The sequence below is a fragment of the Myxine glutinosa genome, chromosome 14 (genome assembly GCF_964187855.1).
Source record: "Myxine glutinosa chromosome 14, kmMyxGlut1.1, whole genome shotgun sequence".
In the NCBI taxonomy this organism is placed as follows: Eukaryota; Metazoa; Chordata; class Myxini; order Myxiniformes; family Myxinidae; genus Myxine; species Myxine glutinosa.
In genome coordinates this window covers 53,493,381-53,520,095 of record NC_136274.1, presented here as the reverse complement: position 1 = coordinate 53,520,095, position 26,715 = coordinate 53,493,381, and the positions used below count along the sequence as shown (strand labels likewise).

Below are 26,715 nucleotides of genomic sequence, written 5' to 3'. Positions count from 1 at the left end.
AAGGCGAGCTATCGCCGGCACTCTGAACAAGTTGTGGCCTGGCATGGCATGAACATGAAAACATGAACATGAACATGAAATGTTCGACATGAACATGAAATTTTCCGAAATAACCAAAATGCGAAAACTAAAATGCAGCGCTATACGACAGAGATACTGTACGTGCACGGCAAGATAACCACGTGACCAGAACCTACCTGGCGGCGTAAACTCGAAATAACCAAAATGCGAAAACTAAAATGCATCGCTATACGACAGAGATACGTACTGTACTTGAACGGCAAGATAACCACGTGACCAGAACCCACCTGGCGGCGTGAACTCGAAATAACCAAAATGCGAAAAAAAAAATGCAGCGCTATACGACAGAGATACGTACTTGAACGGCAAGATAACCACGTGACCGGGTGGCGAAAGCTCGTAACTCGGATCTCGGCTCGCATCTCAAAGCAATAAACTGCCGGAGCGACGGCTCGTATCTCGAAAAACTCGTAAGTCAAGGTTCCACTGTATATATATATATATATACAGTATATATATATATATATATATACAGTATATATATATATATATATATATATATATATATCTATATAATATGTATATATATATATATATATATATATTGTTACGGACACGACTTATTAAGATGTTATGCTGGGCCGAGCGGAATGGCCGCCGTGTTCGCACAGTTTACCCGATTATACTCGAACGTTGGCCGAGTCGCGCTACGCTAGATCAATGAAGGAAAGGACACAACGGCTGGGTTAAATGACACGACACCAGGGGTACAGTTCTCAAGACCTCCGGAGGAGGTTATAATATGGGTTTGCAGAACGTTTAGATTACACTGACAAGAGGTACAGCATAGAAAGGTGGGCACTTAAACACGGTCTTATCTTAGCCCCGACAGACCACAGATAAACGGGACAAGACTGACTCACACAGGGATTGATGGCAAGGAGGGGCAGGTAGTCGATGGCTCAAGGTGCACCTTGGCTCAGGGGCAGAATCGACCCGGTCCGGTCCAGAGATGCGGGAGGTCTCTCTCAGCGCTAGGAGGTGACGTTCTTTCTCCAAGCTCAGGCGCATCTGACGTCACCTCCGGTAAGTGGCTGCGTATATCCAGCGGGGAGTGACACGCCCTCGGCTCGTTAGCTCCGCCCCAGATGGAATCGGTCCGCCGCTTCTTATTGGGTGCGGGGGGGTTACCGGGCTCCGCCCTTGACGAGGAGCTGACAGTCAGCCCCTGCGTGGTAACCCCGTCGGAGCACATGCTCAATGGCGGCTAACCAAGCCGGAGTGAGGACGCACACTCCCCGCGCCGCGGCCGCGCCGCCGCCTGCTGTTGTTGTTGGTGTTGTTGTTTCATGAGATGATGGGAGGATGCGGAGATGAGGTTGTGGGGAGGTATTGGGAGGTCCTAAACTTACTACTGGTGCCATACAATCACATTCTGGTGCAACGAAAGAAGAGGACCGGCATTCACTCCGTCGTCAGGCATGGTGAGGCAGCAAGCTCGGATGTGAAGGCAGCTGAAGATTTTATTATAACTTTTGCCGAACTGATAGAAGCCGAAGGATACATACATACATCAGCAAATCTTCAACTGTGACGAGACAGGGCTCTTCTGGAAAAAGATGCCGAGGAGGACGTATATAACGGCAGAGGAGAAGAGCATGCCAGGCCACAACTTGTTCAGAGTGCCGGCGATAGCTCGCCTTCTCTTTGTGGAAGACACGGTGAGATCCTTAACATCCAACAACTAATGGGACGCAAACGGGGCGCCCAGTTTAGCAGTACACACATTGATGAATCACCCTGCCTGTGAAACACCGACATGACAGGTTATAGCTGGGTCGGGATTCAAACCCAGGCTGGACAGTTTAGAGTCAAGTGTGCGTACCTCCAGTCCAGGCCATCCTGCCAACTTGTATGCTGCATACAGGTGAAATATAAAGCGCGAGATATTTATATATATATATTTCAAAAAAAATTGGTGTGGTTTTTGGGGGGCTGGAACGGATTAATAGCATTTCAATTCATTTTAATGGGGAAATTTAATTTGAGAAACGAGCAAATTGAGTTACGAGAACGAATTAAACTCGTAAGTCAAGGTTTCACTGTATGTATATATATATGTATATATATATATATATATATATATATATATTCGGGCTGCGATCTGAATTGCCGAAAGTGCTGGCTCCCTTTGGACTCAAAATTGTACTTCTGTTTGTAGCACCAGCTAATGACCAGGACCAGGTTGTTCTTCGAGGTGTTAATTGATCCCAATTAAAATGGCCAAAACAAGACATCAGTTTATCCATAGCAGTACTTTCTAATTGTTCTGGGATTATGACATGTTTAAGAACTGAATGCGCCATATCCTTACGCTGCTAGACCATGAAGAGCCAATTATTACATGATCTATTACCCGATGTAAGGGGACATTTCTATTGATTGCATCAGCATGGAAGGGGAAAGAGGGTTCGGTGGGTGTGGAGGGGGGGGGGGGGGGGGGCAAAATCGAAATAAATGTTATATCGATAAAAGCAAGAAAGGGATAAAATGATTGGAGAAAGGGGCCTGTAGGAGAGCCTTAGAAGAGGAATGTGGAGAGATTGAATAGATGTTTGGGAAGAGTAAAGCGAAGGATTTATATAGCATATGGAAGCTGCAGGATAGGGAATGGGTGGGTAATTGTCAAATATTCTGTTTATATTATTTTTTTGGTTACTCTTTGAGGGAATTAAAAGTACTTTTAGAGTACATGCAACAATTGCTAGATTTAAAGACAAATTTCAAATTCTATATGCACACCCAGACTGTAGAAGTGAAAAATTCCATCATTCCTGGAACACATGACACTCGTTTTCTTTAAGTGGGAGTTCGTCAGCATGGCACAAGGTCATATCCATTGGCTATGTTCTTTCCAACAAGTATTATGTAATGCTAACACTTGGTCTAGTACTCAGACCAAGGCATCACATGACACAACAAACAACAACAACATGCATTTTAAAGGCCATTTTCCCTACTAGAGCGGGGGTTAGCCTTGCGGTCCCCATGACGATCTTCTCCATTTTGCCCTATTTTCTGCATCTCTCCTTGTTAACCCCCTTGCCCGCATTTCTTCTTCCACCATCTTTAGCCAAGTCTTTCTCGATCTTCCCCGTCCTCTACTTCCTTCTACATTCATTTCCATCACTCTTCTCAACCAGTCACTTTCATCCTTCCTCAACACATGACCAAACCATCTCAACCTGTTCCTCTTCACAGCATCAATCACAGGCTCTATTCCCATCATCTTTCGCAATTCATCATTTGTCTTCCTCTCTCTCAACGATACTCTGCCCATCCGTCGAACCATTCGCATTTCCACCCTTTCCAACCTTCGTTGCTGCTCTACGTTCATTACCCATGTCTCGCTCCCATAAATCATAACACTTCTCACACATGCAGCATACACCTTTCCCTTCAGCTTCAACGACACTCCCCTCATCATCAGCATGCCACTCAGTTCCCGAAACTTCTTCCATGCACATCTCACTCTAGCAACCGTTGCCGAGTCTGATCCACCTTCTCCATTCAGCATGTCTCCGAGGTAGCAAAATGTTTTCACACCTTCCAGCTTCACGCCTTCTCCAAGATCCAACTCAACATTTCCTCCATCTGCAGCTCCCTCTGTGCACACCTTACATTTGAATGTAGCTGCCACATTGGTTAATGACCCTCTCAGACCACTACATTTTTGATGAACCCACTCAGCGCACATTGTACATTGAATGGAGTTCACTTCGACACCCTTCCTACACACAGCACAGGGCCACTTCCCAGTTCTTTCCACCTCACCACATGCTTTACCACTTGCCATCGCCTTCGTCTTTCCGATATTCACCTTCGTCTTTCCGATATTCACCTTCAGACCTTTTGTCTCCATACATTCCTTCCACTTGTTCATCTTTTCCTTCAGTCCATCCATACTTTCCGCAATCAACACCAGATCATCTGCATACAACAACTCCCACAGTAAACCCTCCTTTACGTTCTGAGCCAGCACCTCCATCACAGCTACAAATAGTAGTGGACTTAGTACCGACCCCTGATGCACTCCCACCTTCACCTCAAACTCACCACTGTTCCTGTCCTTCGTCCTTACAGCTGTGTGCGCTCTTTTGTACATTGCCATCACTACTCTGATCAACCATTCCTCCACTCCTAACTTCCTCAATGCCCATGTCAATACTTTGCGTGGAACCCTATCGAATGCTTTCTCCAGATCAACAAACCCAAGAAACAACTTCTTCCTCTTTTCCATGTACTTCTCCTGCAACTGCCTCACAATGAAAAGCGTGTCTGTCGTTCCTCTTCCTGGCATAAATCCAAACTGCATTTCGTCGATCATCACTTTCTTCCTTCGTGAAGATCGGCGAAATGCAGTTTGGATTTGCATCACATGACAGCTCGACTGATATCAAGCTAGCGCCGATGCTTTGTTTGCTCCTTTAGTTGCCCTACGATTGCAACAGCCACCTCGGTAGATTGCGAGCAAGACACATCGCAACTATGTAGAAACATACTGTCCTGGTGGAGAGTTGGAACTGCACTGTAGAGCACGCCTTTCTTTAGATGATTACGTAAGCTGATTGTTCTTCGACATTTTAGTAGTGGATACACAAAGATACACACATAGGGAACTTTGGCACATGAGGACCCATTCGTCGGCCCATTTTGCCTACGCTGCACACACCAACCCTAGTATAATCGCCCATGCACACAAGCCAATATTCCCCTACCCCTCAAACTCAAATGCATCTGGTACATATATAAATCCCATTTAAACCTACCCACCACCTACCTCCACTGCCACGACATTTCCGGGGAGACCATTCCACACATTAACCACTCCGACTGAAAGACACCTGTCTTAAAACTGTCCTAACTCTCATATTCTTTATGCTCAGGCTAGGACCACTGGTCCTAACACTGTGTGCCCTATGCTGAAAAACTCCACTCCACCTAGGTTGTCTACATCCTCCATGATTTTAAACATCTTCATCAGATCCCCTCGTAATAACTTCCTTTCGAATCTATAAAGTCCTGTCTCCTTCAACTACTCCTCTAGCTAGGCGTGGAATCGATCTACAAGCTCGATGCTGAACCATGTCTGTGGTAGATATATCCTTTCTCAGGTGTGGATGTTAATAATTCCATGGTATCTATCAAAAGGAGGATCCCTTAAAAATGGTGTGATGGTACCCTTCAAAATCTCCAGCCTGCGGATTCAAATCGGATGTGCAAGCTGACGATAGAAAGAGATGTGGTTATTGAGGAAGAGTCATTCACTGAGGTGAGGATGAGTCAAATGGTGTCGAAGTTTACTTGCACCTGTACTTCCAAGTATTGATCTATCGGCACATGAACGGTGCATACTGAGTAAGACATTAATTATATCATCATATCATGGTTTTACTTGCGTGAAACCAAACGTGTTTACACTATCCCAGTACGAACGGGGCAGTCAGAAAAAGAATGCACGAAAAACAAGAAAAAGGAGGCAAGAAAAACAGAGCAATGTGGAGAATATCAAAATGGCGGCGTTTTAATGGTAAACAGAACTCAGTGACACAATCAGGGGTTACTTCCTTTGCTTCTTCCTTAATAACTGTTTTTACTTCCTTGTCATATACATATATCAACTAGATGGTATTCATAGAATACTTACCCTGCGCAGTCAACTTGTTGCGAGCCAACTCTTCTATTTTTGAACATTTTTTTCTTTGATCCAATATGGCTGCCAGACCACGTGAGCGATGACATCATAAATTTATATTCTCTAATATAATTGTTGCATAGATCATGCTCAATACATTTCAAACTGATCAGACTAAGCGTTGTCCCTGTCGAATTATGACGTCATAATTATGGCACCAATGACGTCATCGTTAACAACACATATTCCCCAGATGGAGTTGTTTACACTGAGCCATGTTTCAATTTTTTCCATGCAGCGGTTTTGGAGATATAGAGGTGCAACATTTTTTGGTTTTTCCAAGATAGGGCCTGTACCACATGACCTATGGCGTCATGATTATCAGTAAAATATTCTAAAGGAGGAGGCGCTCCTATGGTGAACATTTAGTGTCCATCAGACCAACAGTTGCTGAAAAAAATTAATAATGATCGGATGGATAAATGTTGTATTTTTTGAATTAGGACGTCATAACGAAGGCACCAATGTCATCATCATTAACATATCTTATTCCCCATGGGGAGTACTTGACATTGAGCCAGGTCTCAATTTTTTCCATGGAGTGGTTTCAGAGATAGTGAGGTGTGAAGTTTTTCCCAGATGGCACCTGTACCACGTAACCTATGACGTCATAATAATCATTAGAATAATCTATAGGAAGATGCCCTTCTATGGTGAAAGTTTCATGTCAATCGGACCAACGCTTGCCGAGAAAATGAATTTTTAAAATGCAGACACGTACGGCACACGGCACACGGCACACATACACCTGAATGCTTAACCCCGCTTTTCACTTCGTGAGCGCAGGGCAACAAAGAGGAGGAGAGTGCAGTTCAGGGCTTGTTGATGACCCTTTGCACTCACTTAGGCACCATCGACGGAGGAGTACCGATACCGATACTGATACAGGTAGTAGGGGGGAGGGGCGGAGTATAGTCAGTTTGATACCATGGTGTAGGTGTATGTGGTGTGGTGTGGAGAAGAAAATGTGAGGTGAAAGACAGTGCACCTGCCCTGAAAAGGGGCTAAGCCGGTCGGTGATATATCCTTGCGCTCAGTTGTTTATAGCTCATTTTGTGCGTTAAGAGAGATGAGGTGGAGAGAATTAATAAAGAGGATAGCAAGAGACAGAACGTGCAAGTCAGTATTGTTATGGATTCGTAACTTCCGTTATTGTGGTTTTCACCCACTTGATATGTTGCTGATATTATGTATTATTATTATTTGCAAACGGTTTATTATTCACAAACGGTTATCAAAAGTTAAAAAGGATAACTGTAAGTGAAACAGGAAACTGAACGAGAAGAAAATGAGGTGAAGAGAAAGAAGCAGCGCGGAAAAAGTCGGAGAGGACGCGTGACGTCAGCGCTCCGTAACGAGCCAGGTCTACCGAAAACCGCGAGGGGATTTTGAGTTCCTGGAAGGGACATCCGGCGATAAGAATATTCGCTGGAGTGGAGAAATCTGCGTAGACAGATTTGGGGCGCTGAGATTCCGACGAATCCTTGCCTCATCGCATCGGCTCAAGCCAGAGCCGTCTGCCATCTTGAACCCCGTTCTTCGGACACCTGTGAATGATTGCTTCATGTCATCTTCACCCCCAACATCCTACCGTCTGTCGGGGATGAGTGGGTGTGACCGCTTCGTCTCCAATTACGTTGCGGGTTGCTGAGGGAGCGGTGAAGGTGCGCCTCTGGAGGACGTCGTTGTACAGTTTGGCGGGAAGTGCACCCTTGCCCACTGTACACGCTTCGGATATCGACCGGAGAGCGAGATTCGGGCTTCGACCGGATTTCGTTCCATCGACCGCTGGAGCGAATCCCATTCGCCTTGGGAAAAGTCATAGAGACATTGAGGAGTGTCCGTTCATTTGCTGGCAGAGCAGTGAGTTACTTGACTTTATATAAGACTAGCAGAAGTACCCGGCATTGCCGGGCGGGGGAGGGGAGGAGGAGGGGAAAGGGGGGGGGGGGGGGGGGAGCGAGCCCCCTGGCAAAGCGAGCGATTTTTTTTTTTTTCATATCGTCATAGCGTTTCATAGCGTCATAGCGATTTTTTTTTTTCATAGCGTCATATCGTTCATAGCGTTCATAGCGTCATAGCGTTCATAGCGTCATAGCGATTTTTTTTTTCATAGCGTTCATAGCGTCATATCGTTCATAGCGTCATAGTGTTCATAGCGTCATATCGTTCATAGCGTTTCATAGCGTCATAGCGATTTTTTTTTTCATAGCGTCATAGCGTCATAGCGTTCATAGCGTCATAGCGTTCATAGCGTCATATTGTTCATTGCGTCATAGCGTTCATAGCGTCATAGCGTCATCACGTGATCGCTCTGAGCGTCATAGCGATTTTTTTTTTTTCATAGCGTTCATAGCGTCATAGCGTTCATAGCGTCATAGCGTCATCACGTGATCGCTCTGAGCGAATCAGCGCCCACCTGCTCTGATTCCGTTGATTCTGTGCGCTGAAATGCGCTGAGGTAAATATGAATAAAAATATGGATCGTCAAATATTTTGAGTTTGGCCATGTTCGTCCCAGGCTCAATGGCCATGTCCATGCCAAATATCAAGCACGTAAGCCTCTCCGTTTAGGAGTCTATCGGTAACATTACACACACACACACACACACACACACAAACTGTGTTTTATATATATAGATATATATATATAGTGCACTCTTAATGGCCATTTGTTGTACCGTTGTACCTGTGTGTGATTTATAATACAAGTTTGTTCATTTGTAATCATTGGTGTGGTTTCACTATTGATTTTCAACACAGGGTAACATATTTTTCTGCCGGGGTTCCTCTCGGGGTTCGGAGGTTACCGAGACCAGGAGATTGTAGAGGACCCCGTAACAGTATGGAGACTCTAAGGAGGGACTGTCTGGCTGCGCTCGCTCTTGAGCCCCTCTGCACAGCGCTCTGGCTTGGCGCAACCTTTGCCCAGCATTCCTGGCCCAGCGCTACTTCTTTCTCCATCAGGTCTTGGTCCTCTCTGACAGCACAGGTACCTGATTCGAGCAGAACCGACGAAACAATTATGCGTTTTGCCTTTTATCTCGCTTAAGCGGGGCCGAGTTTGGAGGGATCAAAGTTCAGAAGAGTCATAGTGTCTGGGAGCAGAGGTCGCGGCTCAACCATTGACCGACAGCGGCGTGTCTTCATTGGTGAACTCCCAGAGGCACCGCATTCCTCCCCTGTCAATCATTGGTGCACTCCCAGAGGCACCGCCCGCACTCCCAGAGGCACCGATTTTTTTTTTGGTGCACATTTTTGGTGCACCAATCATTGGTGCACTCCCAGAGGCACCGCCCGCACTCCCAGAGGCACCGCAAGTGGATGTGCAGCTTCCTTCCACGGACGAAGTACTTTTACTTAACAGGTTTTCCCGCTCGCTATCTCTTCCCGCCAAGCTTATTCAAACACGGAAAGCAGCGTCACCTCCTTCCCTTGTGGTTAGGTGGTTCGTGCGAGGTACTGGTGTTTACTGAAAGTGTCTGCGTGTGGTGTAAAATATGGGCAATCAGGGAATCTGTGGATGGTGAATTCACGTTACATTTGAGGATCACTAATGTCACAAATGTGTCTGGATAGGTGCAGGAACCAAATTGGAGCGGTGCCCAACTGTGTCTGTAAAGAGACTTTTTTCTGTTTCTGTAAAGACTGTTTCTTTTTTCCTTTTATGTAAAGAGGGGAGGAGACCCAACTGTCCCCCCCCCCCCACACCCCCCCCCTTCCCATGCCTCCTGCCCCCAAGCCCTCTCCCTCCCACAGATCTCCCGATGTCCCTGTTCTCTGCTGTTGTACTTGTGTGCTTCCCTCTCTCGCTCCCCATCTTGTCTCCCACTCCCTTTATTGTATGTTTTGTGTGTCCGTTTTGTTGTGATTATTGTTAGCTCTTCCACGAGCCTTGATCTTAAAATAAAAAAGTCGAATTAAATACTTTGTCTAAAATGTGCAATGGTAACCTGCATAGTGAGGTGAATGCATAGCTGATGGACAAGAGCGGAGAGGTAGAGGGAGAACAACGAGCGGGGAATAGGAAGGGCATTGGGAGGAAGGAAGAAGATCTCTCTATAGCCCTCGCAGCGCATATCCCATATCCCGTTAAATTATGGAGAGGGATATCTAAATACAAATATTAATGATATAAATACCTCGGGAACCTACTTGTGTGGATGTCTTCCTACCCCATGGGCCAGTTCCCAGAACTGTTACAATGTATGTATGTATGTATGTATGTATATATATATATATATATACATATATACATATATATATATATATATACATAATTATATAATATACATATATATATTGTTACGGTTTTCGCACGACCCTCCTGCCCTTACCAAGGGGAGATTAAGCCCCTTGTTCTTTTTGGGTCGTCGCAACTGCGAGATTTGAATCGCCACTCCCGGGCAGACGCAGGACAGGGTTTTGGGACAATTACCTAAATACCTATGCCGCCGCGGAAGCGTGGATCAAGTCTCACACGAACCACGCGTAATTTGAGTACGTCCGAGCGGGTGGCGTACCACGTGGTCCGTGCAGTTACCTTAGTATTGGAACCCGATTAGAGCGCTATAATTCGTACCACGCTTAGTCAATAGATGGAAAGGACGAAACGGTCGAATCAAAGAAATTACATGTTTAATAATTATTATTTACAATGATTGGTAGAAGCAGAGACACAGGGCAGACACTTAAGCAGTCTTAGCTTATTACCCAGACACGGGCCCATTCACACTCACAGGGGGAATGAAAGAAGGATGGTTCATGCGCTGAATGCGCCGGCTCCGTTGTTCAGGAACAGCTCGCCCGGCGTGGCCCTCTGCGGTCACAGCACGTCCCTCGACGAAGGCAGGCAGGCAGGCAGGAAGGATTCTCGCAGCGCGTATCTCGAACAAAGGCAGGCAGGCGAATATGCGCGTCTCTCGCCCGGCTCGGCGGTTCCTCACAGCGCGATTAATCAACGGCGCGCTTTCCCCTCATAACTCAACAGAGGATCTGCCTCAAGCTCAACCGAGCGTTTATCTTTTTCTTTTTTTTTTCTTTTTTTGTATACAAGATCGAGGCTCGTGAAAGAGCTAACATTAATCACACAAAAAGTCAAACCGACACACAAAACACAAAAAATAAGGGGAGCGGCAGACAAGATGGGGAGAGAGGGGGAAGGACACAAACACAACATTTGAGAGCAGGGACAACGGGAGAAATGTGGGAGGGGATGGGCTTTGGGGGAGGTGGGAGAGGTATAAAACATATGAACACTGAAAGGACTTCCAGGAAAGAAGTTGGAATTTCCAAAAAAAAAAAAAGAAGTATCTGGGGTGAATTAGCGGGGGTAGAAAAGATCAAGGTTTTGGATGGGGGAAGATAAGAGTAGGATTGAAGGGAGTGGGGGAGTTTATTCCAGAGGCGGGAGAAAAGGGGAATGAAAGAGTGAAGGTGAGCAGAGAGCCTAGATTTTGGCAGTTTAACTGTTGGAACCCATCTGTGGATCGGTCCCATCGGCCGATGGGTCTGATGTGAGTGTGAATCTCACTCAATCTCACTCAACTCTGTGAATTCCCCCTGTGAGTGTGAATCTTGTAACTCAATTCACCACGCACACTCTCAGAACTGTTCAACAGAGGACCCCAGCTCGTAACTTGTTCAAGCGCCTCTGCCCTCAAAACTTGACGAGCGCCTCTCCCTTCTCATAACTTGACGAGCGCCTCTACCTTCTCATAACTGAGGTGGGGGCTTTGCGCAAAGGGTTATATTGCCACGCCCTTAGCCTGCATCGAATGTTCCAAACCACGCCTTTTGACCCAGTACCAAGCCACTCCCTTTGAGCGCTGATTGGTGGCTCGTGCTTACCGTCACGCCTTCCCCGCCTTCCTTCGCCCTTGATCGACGTGTCCAGGCCTGCCTCGTGGCATTTCGCGCCAAAGCCAAAGTATCGAGGCGGCATAAAGCATTGGAAGGACCTAACTCATTATTCTACTCAACGCAAAACTAACACAGGAAAAGGACTATGCTTACATTTACTAAGAAATAACTGAACTATCGCGAGGCTACGTGTTGTAGTGTGACTAACTATGAGGGGGAAAATTAACCTTTATTGCAAAAACACAGAACTGCAACTATATATATACACAGCATGACCAAATGTATGTGGACACCTGAACATCATACATCTCATTCCAAAATCAGGGGCATTCGTATGGAGTTGGTCCCCCCTTTGCTGCAATAACAGCCTCCACTCTTCTGGGAAGGCTTTCCACTAGACTAGATGTTAGAACATTGCTGTGGGGATTTGCATCCATTCGGCCACAGGAAGCCGAACAGTTCAATCTTGGTTTCATCAGACCACAGAATCTTGTTTCTCACAGTCTGAGAGTCCTTTAGGTGATTTTTTGCAAACTCCAAGCAGGCTTTCAAGTATCTTTCACTGAGGAGAGGCTTCCGTCTGGCCACTCTGCCATAAAGCCCAGATCGGTGGAGTGTTGCAGTGATGGTTGTCCTTCTGGAAGTTTCTCCCATCTCCACACAGGATCTCTGGAGCTCAACCAGAGTGACCATCGGTTCTTGGTCACCTCTCTTACCAAGGCCCTTCTCCCCGATTGCTCAGTTTGGCCGGGTGGCCAGCTCTAGGAAGAGTCCTGGTTGTTCCAAACTTCTTCCATTTAAGAATTATGGAGGCCACTGTGCTCTTGGGAACCTTCAATGCGGCAGAGGTTTTTTTGTACGCTTCCCCACATCTGTGCCTCGACACAATCCTGTCTCTGAGCTCTGCAGGCAGTTCCTTCGACCTCATGGCTTGGTGTTTGCTCTGATATGCATTGTCAGCTGTGCGACCTTATATAGACAGGTGTGTGCCTTTCCAAATCATGTCCAATCAATTGAATTCACCACAGGTGGACTCCAATCAAGGTGTAGAAACATGGCAAAGATTATCAAGAGAAATGGGAGGCACCTGAGCTAAATTTCAAGTGTCATAGCAAAGGGTCTGAATACTTACGTCAATGTGATATTTCAGTTTATTCTTTTTAATAAATTTGCAAAACTTTCTAAAATCCTGTTTTCTCTTTGTCATTTTGGGGTATTGAGTGTAGATTGATGAGGGAAAAAATGAATTTAAACGATTTCAGCATAAGGTTGCAACATAACAAAATGTGAAAAAAGTGAAGGGGTCTGAATACTTTCTGAATGCACTGTACATGCATACAAACATGCATGCATACATACATGCATACATACATGCATACATGCATGCATACATACATGCATACTGTGGGAGGAATTATAAGCAGAATAATTATTCTACATTGTTTTCTGATTGGAAAAGCGAAGACTGTGTTTTTCATGAAGATTAGGTGAGTTATCGCCGGGATCCTGACTGAATTCCTTTCTTTAAATTCATTTCTCATGATGGGGAAAAGTGTAACATCTACAGAGGCAATGTTAGACCACCTCTTGTCTTGGTTCCTTACAAACCAAGCAATGATAAATTAAATTGGTGTAGGTTTTATGAACTGTAATTATATTTATTCATGAATAGAGGGGTCTCGTTTGGTAAATATATTGTGCTTCAATCTGTACAATGTTACATACTATGATTCATTCATATCTTGTCAGGCTTTGGGGCGATTCCGGTGTGTACCCCGATTTAGAATAGGTACACCGTATCCCTGCGCATCGACTAAGGGTTGGCATCAGGATGGGCATCCGGCCATAAAAACATTGCCTCAAACAGGGAACCATGATTGTCATGGGGCCTGCAAGGCTAACCCCCGCTCTAGCGGGGAAAATGGCCTTAAAACGATCATTCATTCATTCATTCATTCTTTGGGGCCTAATCTGCATGTCCTGTTGATCGAATCTGCATGAACACATTACTCTGCATTTTGGACCTACTTGCAATGTTTGCACACCCTCTGTAACTCCTCCGAAGGTCAAACAGACCATTGTTAAACTCTTCAGAGGTAATTGACTCAGTCATCTACATATCTCTTTGGAATGTGATAATAATATTTGTCAACAGATGGGACATTTGACCCACAAAGGGGGTGGTGATAAAATTGTAAGCTGTCCTGCGCTGATACCTGAGGCTATGTAACCCCCATCTCAGGTTCTGTATAAATATGGCGAAGGGTTTTCTGCCTTTTCAGAGGTTGGTTTGATGTTATTCCAGATGACCTCTCTGCACGTGTGATGAGATAAACGATCTTATATTTTATTGTTTTGTTTTGAGTTTAACCCTTAGATGCAGGCGTCAAAAATCCTACATAAACGCAGCCATTGGGCCTCGGAGGCCCAACGAATGTATTCGTGTAATGTAATTTTTTTTTTTTGGATGTTTTTTCTTTCATATTCTTTTTCAATCCAAATTGATGCTCATGGATGTGTATTTGCTCAGAAAATGTGAATCATTGACCCTATTATTTGGAAGAATCCCATACAAGTAATGAATCTTTTTTTTCCCAAAAATGGTTTTTGTTCTTGGTTTTTCAACCTTTTTTTCTCTAAAAAGTTGAGGCTTATGGAGGAGTATTTGCTCAAAAAATGTGATTCACTGATCCTTTTATTTCGAATGTATATGACCACAACTGTCAAAAATCACATTGTCTTTCCCTCACGGTCCCCCTGTGCTGTCTTTCCCTCGCGGTCCCCCTGTGCTGTCTTTCCATCGCGGTCCCCCTGTACTGTCTTTCCCTCGCGGTCCCCCTGTGCTGTCTTTCCCTCGCGGTCCCCCTGTACTGTCTTTCCCTCGCGGTCCCCCTGTGCTGTCTTTCCCTCGTGGTCCCCCTGTACTGTCTTTCCCTCGCGGTCCCCCTGTACTGTCTTTCCCTCGTGGTCCCCCTGTACTGTCTTTCCCCCGCGGTCCCCCTGTACTGTCTTTCCCTCGCGGTCCCCCTGTGCTGTCTTTCCCTCGCGGTCCCCCTGTACTGTTTTTCCGTCATGGTCCCCCTGTACTGTCTTTCCCGCGTGGTCCCCCTGTGCTGTCTTTCCCTCGTGGTCCCCCTGTACTGTCTTTCCCTCGCGGTCCCCCTGTACTGTCTTTCCCTCGTGGTCCCCCTGTACTGTCTTTCCCTCGCGGTCCCCCTGTACTGTCTTTCCCTCACGGTCCCCCTATGCTGTCTTTCCCTCGTGGTCCCCCTGTACTGTCTTACCCTCGTGGTCCCCATGTGCTGTCTTTCCCTCGCGGTCCCCCTGTACTGTCTTTCCCTCGTGGTCCCCATGTGCTGTCTTTCCCTCGCGGTCCCCCTGTGCTGTCTTTCCCTCGTGGTCCCCCTGTGCTGTCTTTCCCTCGTGGTCCCTCTGTGCTGTCTTTCCCTCGTGGTCCCCCTGTACTGTCTTTCCGTCGTGGTCCCCCTGTGTTGTCTTTCTGTCGTGGTCCCCCTGTACTGTCTTTCCCTCGTGGTCCCTCTGTGCTGTCTTTCCCTCGTGGTTCCCCTGTGCTGTCTTTCCCTCGTGGGCCCCCTGTGCTGTCTTTCCCTCATGGTCCCCCTGTACTGTCTTTCCGTTGTGGTCCCCCTGTACTGTCTTTCCGTCGTGGTCCCCCTGTACTGTCTTTCCCTCGCGGTCCCCATGTGCTGTCTTTCCCTCGTGGTCCCCCTGTACTGTCTTTCCCTCGCGGTCCCCCTGTACTGTCTTTCTCTCGTGGTCCCCTTGTACTGTCTTTCCCTTGCGGTCCCTCTGTACTGTCTTTCCCTCACGGTCCCCCTGTGCTGTCTTTCCCTCGTGGTCCCCCTGTACTGTCTTTCCGTCGTGGTCCCCCTGTACTGTCTTTCCCTCGTGGTCCCCATGTGCTGTCTTTCCCTCGCGGTCCCCCTGTACTGTCTTTCCCTCGTGGGCCCCCTGTGCTGTCTTTCCCTCGTGGTCCCCCTGTACTGTCTTTCCCTCGTGGTCCGCATGTACTGTCTTTCCCTCGTGGTCCCCCTGTGCTGTCTTTCCCTCGTGGTCCCCATGTGCTGTCTTTCCCTCGCGGTCCCTCTGTGCTGTCTTTCCCTCGTGGTCCCCCTGTGCTGTCTTTCCCTCGTGGTCCCCCTGTGCTGTCTTTCCCTCGTGGGCCCCCTGTGCTGTCTTTCCCTCGTGGTCCCCCTGTACTGTCTTTCCCTCGTGGTCCGCATGTACTGTCTTTCCCTCGTGGTCCCCCTGTGCTGTCTTTCCCTCGTGGTCCCCATGTGCTGTCTTTCCATCGCGGTCCCCCTGTACTGTCTTTCCCTCGCGGTCCCCCTGTACTGTCTTTCCCTCGCGGTCCCCCTGTGCTGTCTTTCCCTCGTGGTCCCCCTGTACTGTCTTTCCCTCGCGGTCCCCCTGTACTGTCTTTCCCTCGCGGTCCCCCTGTGCTGTCTTTCCCTCGTGGTCCCCCTGTACTGTCTTTCCCTCGCGGTCCCCCTGTACTGTCTTTCCGTCGTGGTCCCCCTGTACTGTCTTTCCCTCGCGGTCCCCCTGTGCTGTCTTTCCCTCGTGGTCCCCCTGTACTGTCTTTCCCTCGCGGTCCCCCTGTACTGTCTTTCCCTCGTGGTCCCCTTGTACTGTCTTTCCCTCGCGGTCCCTCTGTACTGTCTTTCCCTCACGGTCCCCCTGTGCTGTCTTTCCCTCGTGGTCCCCCTGTACTGTCTTTCCGTCGTGGTCCCCCTGTACTGTCTTTCCCTCGTGGTCCCCATGTGCTGTCTTTCCCTCGCGGTCCCCCTGTACTGTCTTTCCCTCGTGGTCCCCATGTGCTGTCTTTCCCTCGCGGTCCTCCTGTGCTGTCTTTCCCTCGTGGTCCCCCTGTGCTGTCTTTCCCTCGTGGGCCCCCTGTGCTGTCTTTCCCTCGTGGTACCCTGTACTCTCTTTCCCTCGTGGTCCGCATGTACTGTCTTTCCCTCGTGGTCCCCCTGTGCTGTCTTTCCCTCGTGGTCCCCATGTGCTGTCTTTCCCTCGCGGTCCCTCTGTGCTGTCTTTCCCTCATGGTCCCCCTGTGCTGTCTTTCCCTCGTGGTCCCCCTGTGCTGTCTTTCCCTCGTGGGCCCCCTGTGCTGTCTTTCCCTCGTGGTCCCCCTGTACTGTCTTTCCCTCGTGGTCCACATGTACTGTCTTTCCCTCGTGGTCCCCCTGTGCTGTCTTTCCCTCGTGGTCCCCATGTGCTGTCTTTCCCTCGTGGTCCCCCTGTGCTGTCTTTCCCTCGTGGGCCCCCTGTGCTGTCTTTCCCTCGTGGTCCCCCTGTACTGTCTTTCCCTCGTGGTCCGCATGTACTGTCTTTCCCTCGTGGTCCCCCTGTACTGTCTTTCCCTCGTGGTCCCCATGTGCTGTCTTTCCCTCGCGGTCCCTCTGTGCTGTCTTTCCCTCGTGGTCCCCCTGTGCTGTCTTTCCCTCGTGGGCCCCCTGTGCTGTCTTTCCCTCGTGGTCCCCCTGTACTGTCTTTCCCTCGTGGTCCGCATGTACTGTCTTTCCCTCGTGGTCCCCCTGTGCTGTCTTTCCCTCGTGGTCCCCCTGTGCTGTCTTTCCCTCGTGGTCCCCCTGTACTGTCTTTCCCTCGCGGTCCCCCTGTGCTGTCTTTCCCTCGCGGTCCCCCTGTGCTGTCTTTCCCTCGTGATCCCCCTCTGCTGTCTTTCCCTCGTGGTCCCCCTCTACTGTCTTTCCCTCGCGGTCCCCCTGTGCTGTCTTTCCCTCGTGGTCCCCCTCTACTGTCTTTCCCTCGCGGTCCCCCTGTACTGTCTTTCCCTCGTGGTCCCCCTGTGCTGTCTTTCCCTCGTGGTCCCCCTGTGCTGTCTTTCCCTCGTGGTCCCCCTGTACTGTCTTTCCCTCGTGGTCCGCATGTACTGTCTTTCCCTCGTGGTCCCCCTGTGCTGTCTTTCCCTCGTGGTCCCCCTGTGCTGTCTTTCCCTCGTGGTCCCCCTGTACTGTCTTTCCCTCGCGGTCCCCCTGTGCTGTCTTTCCCTCGTGGTCCCCCTCTGCTGTCTTTCCCTCGTGGTCCCCCTGTGCTGTCTTTCCCAAGGGGGCCCCCTGTGCTGTCTTTCCCTCGTGGTCCCCCTGTGCTGTCTTTCCCTCGCGGTCCCCCTGTACTGTCTTTCCCTCGTGGTCCCCCTGTGCTGTCTTTCCCTCGTGGTCCCCCTGTGCTGTCTTTCCCTCGCAGTCCCCCTGTACTGTCTTTCACTCGCGGTCCCCCTGTGCTGTCTTTCCCTCGTGGTCCCCCTCTACTGTCTTTCCCTCGTGGTCCCCCTGTACTGTCTTTCCCTCGTGGTCCCCCTGTGCTGTCTTTCCCTCGTGGTCCCCCTGTACTGTCTTTCCCAAGGGGGCCCCCTGTGCTGTCTTTCCCTCGTGGTCCCCCTGTGCTGTCTTTCCCTCGCGGTCCCCCTGTACTGTCTTTCCCTCGTGGTCCCCCTGTGCTGTCTTTCCCTCGTGGTCCCCCTGTGCTGTCTTTCCCTCGCAGTCCCCCTGTACTGTCTTTCCCTCGTGGTTGTCAGCTCTTTCACGAGCCTCGATTCAGTATACAAAAAAAAATCCTACACCAATGCAGCCATTGGGCCTCAGAGGCCCAAAAATGTTCCCACTAACTTGAATGAAATTTTCATATTTTTGTCACTGAATTATTTGTAACCAAGTTATAGTAGTTTATGCGGGGCCTCTAAGGAAAGTTGATGCATGTAACAACATGAAACAACATGAAAGTCGGTGAAATGAGGCTCATTCTAAAAAAAAAATTGTACAGCATAGTTTTTGCAACAAAAAACAACCTTGTGGGCCTCCAAGGCCCAATCACTGCATCCAAGGGTTAATAAAAGATTGAATTGCTTCGACAATACAATTGCTAAGAATTGCCTTATTTAATATAGCAGGAAAATTGACAAATGTGGGAATTGACATATTGACATATGTGGGAAATTTACACGCCTAGACCAGGAACAGTTAAACAAAAACAGTCAAATGTCACGTGCACTTAATATTGTCTAGCCATGTGCTGCAAAAGCTGTTGCTTGATTAGAATCTACCCCGCCAACCCCAAGTCCATAAAACCCATCTACCCACCCCAGTCAAACCCAAGTTCTCAAAAGTTCTCATCCCCCTCAACAAACACATATGATTATATTGCAGCACAATATTACAGTATGACAGTACTCAGACCATTTCATGAAAGCAACCAACTTTACGTAGGTAACAAAATCAGGCAATTATTCTACTTAAAAATTATTAACTATTAATTAACTATTAAGTTTAATGTAAATCATATGAACAATACAGAACAGAAATTTGAACACTGAACCTGCCTTGACTGACTTACTTCTGTCGTTAATTTTCTAACTAAGAACACACAGAGTGTTCCTGGATGTCTTTTTGTTGAATGTGTTTTAATGAATGTTTCCCCCTGTGCTGTCTTTCCCTCGCGGTTGACAGCTCTTTCACGAGCCTCGATTCAGTATAAAAAACAAACAAAAAACAAACAAACTTGAAAGCATCGGATACATTTCGCTTTACAAATTAAAAATTGTTTAAAACCAAACGTAATTAATAAATGTTTTATTCCCTCGTTAGTCCACGTATTCAATGTATTGTATGCAAAGTTTTTCGAAGTACTGTATTATTTTTTTATTACATACTTGTAAAACAGTCAACTCACCTTAAATAAACTCTGTATATATACCCTGGGAATATGAAACGATATAATTAGACTACAGTTCGATCCCTAACTTCAGTTTTCAGTCCCTGAGAGCATGCAATGAAATGCATCATTTGCTTGAAAAAAACAAAAACAATTTAGACCCATTTATTGTGAAAATCCATTGTGGACTACATGGCCTGGAAGTTCAAACCACATAAAATTTTTAAACATTCATAAAACAAAACCCGAGACCCCACAAACATGCCACTTACCTTGTTCTTCTCAGATAACAGACGTTTCTCCAAATATCCACACCTGCACCCATTCATGTAACCGCAGCAACTTGCCACGGTTCATGTGCACTGGAGGCCTATGAAGCCGAAGAACCTATTTAGATCAAACAAAATAGTGGCGATTTAATTTTGAAGCCCCACACTGAACGGACGGACAGACAGACAGACTGGCAGAGAATATAAGAGACTCGTGGGCCACCAGTGGGAAACCCACGGGCATAGACGTGTATTACATTTGGACATATTGAGTTAGATGCTGCACGTATAGTTTAACAAAATGGTTACTGGCAACTCGTCAAATCCAGAAATGTTATAATCTACACAATTTATTTACTTCACATATGTGACTATATTAGCCTGGTGTTGGCTTAGCGGTTAGGGTGCCGGCTTGGGATCCTAGGATCCTGGGTTCGAATCCCGGTCGATCGCTGAATTAACGCCAGGGGGGTTGACTCAGCCTGTCATCCTTCCGAGGTTGGCAAATTGAGTACCAGCTTGCTGGGATGAATGATCACGGTGTGTACCCCGATTTAGAATAGGTACACCGTATCCCTGTGCATCGTAAGAGGCGACCAAGGGTTGGCGTCAGGAAGGGCATCCGGCCATAAAAACATTGCCTCAAACAGGGAACCATGATTGTCATGGGGCCCGCAAGGCTAACCCCCGCTCTCGCGGGGAAAATGGCCTTTAAAACGATCATTCATTCATTCATTCACATATGTGACTGTATGTTCATGCACTTGGGAAATACAGTTTGTAATGTGGAATTCCACTTAATGTAAAATGTGACTTCAAGACCTCAAATCTTTCCACCACCCCCGAATCCCGCACCCTCCCCTCCCCACAGCACGCACACTGCACAAGGGAGAGGGAGGGAGGATCCCACACAGGGGAGAGGGGATGAGGAGGGAGTGTAGGTGGGAGAAGGGAGGGAGAGGGGGAAGAATAACACTTCTACCTTGACTTGAGCGGAGGGAGGGGAAGAAAAGAGAACCCGCCTTGACTGACTTACTTCTGGTATTCATTTTTAAGCTTGAAAGAATCAAATTAACTTCACTTTACATATTAAAAATTGCTTAAAACCAAACGTTATTAATAAATACTGCATTCCATAGTTAGTCCACAAATACAATTTATTATGTACAAGGTTTTTCGAAGTATTATTTAATTACACAGTTGGAAAAGAGTTAACTTGCCTTAAATAAACTTTATATACACTGTGGGAATATGAAAAAGTATAATTACACTATAGTTTGATACGTAACTTCAGCTTTCGGTCGCTGTACTTTTATTAAGTATACTAAATAACGAATTCCTTAGTAGGGAACCCTACCCTCCTCCTCTCCTTTCCCCACCCCACACCCATCTCCTCTCCACCCCTCACTCCTTTCCCTCCTCACTCTCCTCTCCACCCCTCACTCCTCTCACTCTTCATTTGCCTCTCCACTCCTCACTCTCCTCTCCCCTCACTCCTCTCCTTCTCTTTCTCCTCACCCTACTCACTCTCTTCTCCTCCTCTCTCTCGTCTCACTCCTCCCTCCTCTCCCTCTCTCCTATCCCCCCACCTCACTCCTCCCCAACGCCTGACTCTTCTCCATCCCTCACTCCTCTCCACTCCTCACTGTCCTCCTCTCACCCCTCACTCTCCTCTTCCCCATCACTCTCCTCTTCCCCATCACTCTCCTCTCCAACCCTCACTCTCTGCCCCTCACTCCTCTCCCCTCACTGCACAGAGGACAGGAGGAGAAAATCACAAACAGGGAAGAGGAGGAAAGGATCGCACACAGGGCGAGCGGTAGTGGAACACACGGGAGAGAGGGGGAGGATAGGGGGGAAAAAAATGACACTTCTACCTTGACTGGAGAGGGGGCAGGATGCAGAACTTGCCTTGACTGACTGACTTCTGTTATTTATTTTTAAACTTGGGAGCATCGAATACACTTTGCTTTACAAATTATAAATGGATTAAAACCATACGTTATCTACCATATAAAACACAACATCAGTTTGTGTGTTTGTACAGATGTCTGTCTCCCTTCATAAGGGCAGGTTTTAAAGGCCAATCATTCAACACGAATGTGTGCTCACTACGGTCTATTTTTGAGAATAAAATTAACTCAAAAAACATTTTCCACAAGAGTAATTATGTCTCTTCTATTAGAAATGTAGACGGTGGCTTGCAAACTGAGCCGAAAGGGCGGTGTACAAAGGAGTTTTTTTTAAATAACAATAAATACAAGGCACAGGGTCGTGAAATTCTCTGCACGTGATGTACGACGCGCGCAGAGTAAAATGAGTGCTCATTTACGTCCATGTCTAATAAATAAAGAAGATATAAGCACACCTGACATTAGGCCGAGGCTTCAGACTTTGGCACGGTCACGAGGCTGCACCATCAAATAAACTGTTCTAACCTGTCATATTTGACGGGCTTTTTACTAGTTATTAATAAATATTGTATGCAATAGTTAGTCCACATATACAATTTATTACGGACAAAGTTTTATGAAGTATTGTTTAATTGCATCGTTGGAAAAGAGTAATCTCGTCTTAAATAAACTTCATTTAAATTTAAATAAACAGGCCAGCAATATGAAAAAATATAATTAGACTACGGTTTGATCCCTAACTTCAGTATTCAGTCACTGTACTTTTACTAAGTAAAAATAAACAACATTTCATATAGAAGGGAACCCTACCCTCCCTCCTCTCCACCCCTCCTCTCTCTTCTTTCCCTGTCCCCACATCGCGTCCGACCAGACACATTCAAAATGGCTATTATGCTGATTTCCTGATTGCAATTCGCTGATTTCCTCCCCATTTGCTGCAACCGAGTCGTAAAGCACTTTAACGACTATGAAAAATGAAATCAGATGGTGAATTAGAGTCGAGATAAAGCTGTGAGGGAGTCTGAATGGACTTTATATTACATGCCTTGATTTCATTTAAAATGCATTTTGTTCTAGAAACGGTAACTTTTGTCCAACTTTCTTCCTGTTCTTTGCAATTGTGTGTTAAACCATCCTAGCAACTATGAAAAATGAAATCAGGTATCAAATTAGAGTTTAGATAAAGCCGTGAGAGAGGCAGAAAGTGCGAGCCTAACAAAAGAGGCCTCAGGTCTATGCGGTTCGAACAAAATGGTGGAGATTTGATATTGAAGCCCCTCCCAGAACATGTGTAGCCACTCCCTCAACAGGGCAAGCCCCACACATGAACAGACGGACATCAGACAGACAGACTGGAGGAGAGTATTATAGTGTCAATATAGGTAGGTAGTATATTAGTGACAATGATTTGTGTTTAACCCCCTTTTGGCAACTCACACCTCCGGCAGCAACAGTGCTCTTCTCTCTGGAATTGTTATGGATATTAAAGGAGATGGGCGAAACACCAACACATGGATTTAGATATGTTACAGATTATTCATATCCTCTTGTGCTTTTTAGAAGGTTTAATGAGTCATGTGTTTCTTATTGTAGCAATGTCAGCTATCAAGCAATCTCAGAGAAAGAGAGAAAGTTTACTGGGCCAATGGATCTACAAGGCCTACACACTCAGATTACCAAATAGTTAACCATTTCGTCCCTGCTGGGTTGCTAAGTTTGGTATATCTAAAAAGAAAGAGCTGTTGTTAGCTTGCTTGATGAGAATGTCCCTGCCATATGGTGTTCTGCTACACCAATGGGCAGCACATGTATGACGATTCTGGCATTTGTAATGAAAGAAGAGAAGAAACCAAAGGAAGAAAAGAAAGAAACAGCAAACCACAGCCATTTCCAGTATCTCAAAATATTTGTTGCCATTATATTTTGGTTTTGTTTGGATCTGAATGTTTTGTTTCTTGTACACAAACTTTTGCTTTGACAGGAGGTTCTTTGAAGCTCGCTAATCAGAGACTCGATGCACAAATGGTCGTTCCGATGTATAAATATGTAGCCAATTTTCAGTTAATGATTCATAAAATATTCCGCATTTATCAATCGGCAAAAATGTCACACCGTGCATGAGTAAAGTGCGAAAGTGTATTCTGCCTTTGGGAAAGAAGGGAAATTACAGCTGTTGTGCAGATAGACATCCAAAATGAGAGTGTGCAAAGGTCATGCAAGGTCACAAAAGCTCACCCTCCCCAAGTCAATGCTGGTTTCCCCATCCATTCGGCCCTTTATTCTCCCGACTGCGGAATCGTCTCACTGTGTCCGTTGTCTCGTCCTTCTCAATTCAGTCTTTCAAATGTGTTGTGCATCATCGCCTCATGCGCTCACCCGTGCCCATCCATATTCTCTTCTACGCTCCCTGAATCTTTCCCATTCTATTCCCCTCAGGGACATTGTTTCCCATTTTTTGTGTCATTCTTCCTTGTGTATGCCCTTTGTCGTTTAGCTTCTCCATGAGCCTAAACCCTTGTTAATTTTTTTTTTTTAATACCCTTCCTCAAAAGCCAAAAAATTGACAAAAGAAAAGGAAGACAAAGAAACTTTGACTTGTGAAGTGACCGAAAGAAAACTTTCTCCCCCTCTCATCCCACCCTTGCCAGCAAATCTGAAATTATCCTCATGAGTAATTAATCCATTCATTACACTAATGATAGACGTGGAGGATCTTACCGCTCCACTCCTTTCAATTTCCCTCTTTACTCGTTTTCTAAACTCTTTTAATTTCCACTTTTATTTCTAACTTTTCTATCTTTGCCAGTAAAGTTTTTTTTTTAACCTTTTCCCCAACCTCACATTCATGGGCTCCTTCGACTAAGTGAAGTCACGGGATGGTTTTTTCATGAGTTTATTATTGATAGTTTTATCTTGCGAGTCGATGCTTGAAGGCACAAACACGAAGCTTTCGCCATGCATTTTGGCCTTGGCCTTAAGGCGTGTACTTTAGTCTTTGGGTGGAAGGGCATGTTCTTGGATTTGTTCTAATGTTTGGATCGTTTTTACCTTAGGGCCTGCCAGGATGCATGTGTTCGTTATATGACCATGTTCCACCTTCCATGCAGAGAGTCCAAGCAAAAGCCTTAGCCGAAAGGCTTACCTTTTCATATGACAAAGCATTTCTCAATTGAGGAACTGAGTTGTCTCAGACTGGTGTCGAATGTGAACTTCTGAAAATCCTTGTAAGCAGTACCACTGCTTGGTGGTGATTCATGGATATCCTGTGGAGATCTACCAATCTCTTTCACGGAAACATTGGTCAAAATTTTGTTTATTTTTGGATGAAATCTGTGGCATTCACCACGCCAAGGCTGGAGGAAGTCGATTAGAGAAGCAAGGAACAGGAAAATGAGGGTGGTGCTTTATTTGTAGGAGGTGGAGCATAGATGACACGTGCGGAGGAACAGTCCAAAAAAAATCAAAAAATCGAGGTAGTTGCCGAGCTAAACACTTTCCGCATTGATTTGAGGTGGACATGAAGTGAGCAAAGGAAAGAAAATTGACAGGAATTTGGCGGAGAGTCCGAGAAAGAGTTGGGACAAAAAGTTAGGAAGAGACGGACGGAACGGCGTTCTCCATCACGATGATGCGCCGAAAGCCGTCGTCGACTATAGTAGGCCACACACATGGACCTAGAATTAAGGTAAGAAGGCTGGCTTTCTTCATACATTCCTTATGTATGCGGACGTGTAAATTATATAAATTTTGATCAAACATACAACGGTTCATTTTAATTCTAATACATCATTGTGCTAACAGTAGTGACCACAATCAATCTGGAGACAATTGGCCATTGTTTTACATGACAAAACAAAGGTTTTCAATTGTTCGTTAAAACAATACTCTTACCGTTCGGAGCTGGATTAATGGGTGGAATGCGGGTTTGGTCAAACTTTATTTCTGGCGTTGTGAAAACTTTTAATAACCGTCTTGTGAGTTCATAATGCATACAAGTCTTGGCAAAGCTGATGGCAAACCAAAGCTTTTGGCTCGGCTTTACCTTTGCCTTTCACTGTTTTATTCTTTCCATGCTCTCTGGTCTCACAAGCCACACGTTGTGCGGGTTTTGTGGAACTTTTTTGAACTCAAAAAGTGTGGATCATGTCATGTACGTTAGTTTTCCTGTTCAAAAGTGGTTTTTTCCCCATATACAGGTTTTCCTGTTCAAAACCGTTTGTCACGTCAAGCTAGATGGAGGTGCTTTTTCAATGGAAAGTTCATGGTATATTGAAAGACTGGTGTTGGCTTTAGGGTTAAGGTAGCTGTCTTAAAAACTTATTGTCTTGAGTATCGTGTAGTTGAATTAACAACAGCTGGAAATATCTAAACTATTCATCCATTGTGTAGTCTTTTCTTCCATCTGTGGCTCACCATCCATGGAGCGGCTATGGCGGTTACAGACCAGGAATGGTTCTAAAGATGGAATGTGTCCAACCCTTCACTCGACTCGTATCATTTGGTGCGGGTGACAATCCAAACGGACAAACACTCAAATGTGAAAACCAACGACATTTTAAACGTTCTTTACCTAAACCTTCATGGTGCAAGGGACCAGCATCGGACGGCATTTTTAGAGAGATATGATTCCAGTAGGAATCTATAACCTTGTAGCCAGAGATTTATGATTTCATTTAATAAGCGGGTAGTCAATTAAAGCAGGTTGTACCTGGTTTGGAAAATTAATTATCAACACGTTCTCACATATTTCACTTCATATTTCATTCTCAACCCAATGGATTCAAAAGCGGGGATCAATATTTTTGTAAAATGATATCACCACATAGAAGTCTCGCTCTTCCATGAGCCAATGGTTGTGGTTGTTCATGTTCAGCCTGTGGCTGCTGGCTACATCATTTTCTGGGGGTGCAGCTGTGCCGCTGATGCAGTGCCCCCCTCCCTCACCCCCATTACCAGTCAGCTGGTAGTTTTTCCATGAGCCAACCAAGAAGTATATATAATCTTCTTCTTCTTCTTTAACAGCCACTAGTATTTCCACTTGTGGGGTTGGCCGGGGTAAGCTTGACCGAGGTCTTTCACGAACCGGCTGGCTCGGCCTGTCATTTGACTAAGTATTTAGGGCAGGAATTTGTATTTTGTTTGGCGTGCCGGTGATAGCTCGCCTACTATTAGTGAAGGACACTTCACTTCACATATG

At 46.2% G+C, this 26,715-nt stretch overlaps 1 protein-coding gene across 4 annotated transcripts in view; it reads left to right on the top strand.

Annotated features, from left to right (window-relative positions):
- LOC137439777 (SAM and SH3 domain-containing protein 1) overlaps window positions 1-26,715 on the top strand; it is a 570,774-nt gene that overhangs the window by 450,640 nt on the left and 93,419 nt on the right. The gene's annotated exons all lie outside the window — the stretch shown is intronic.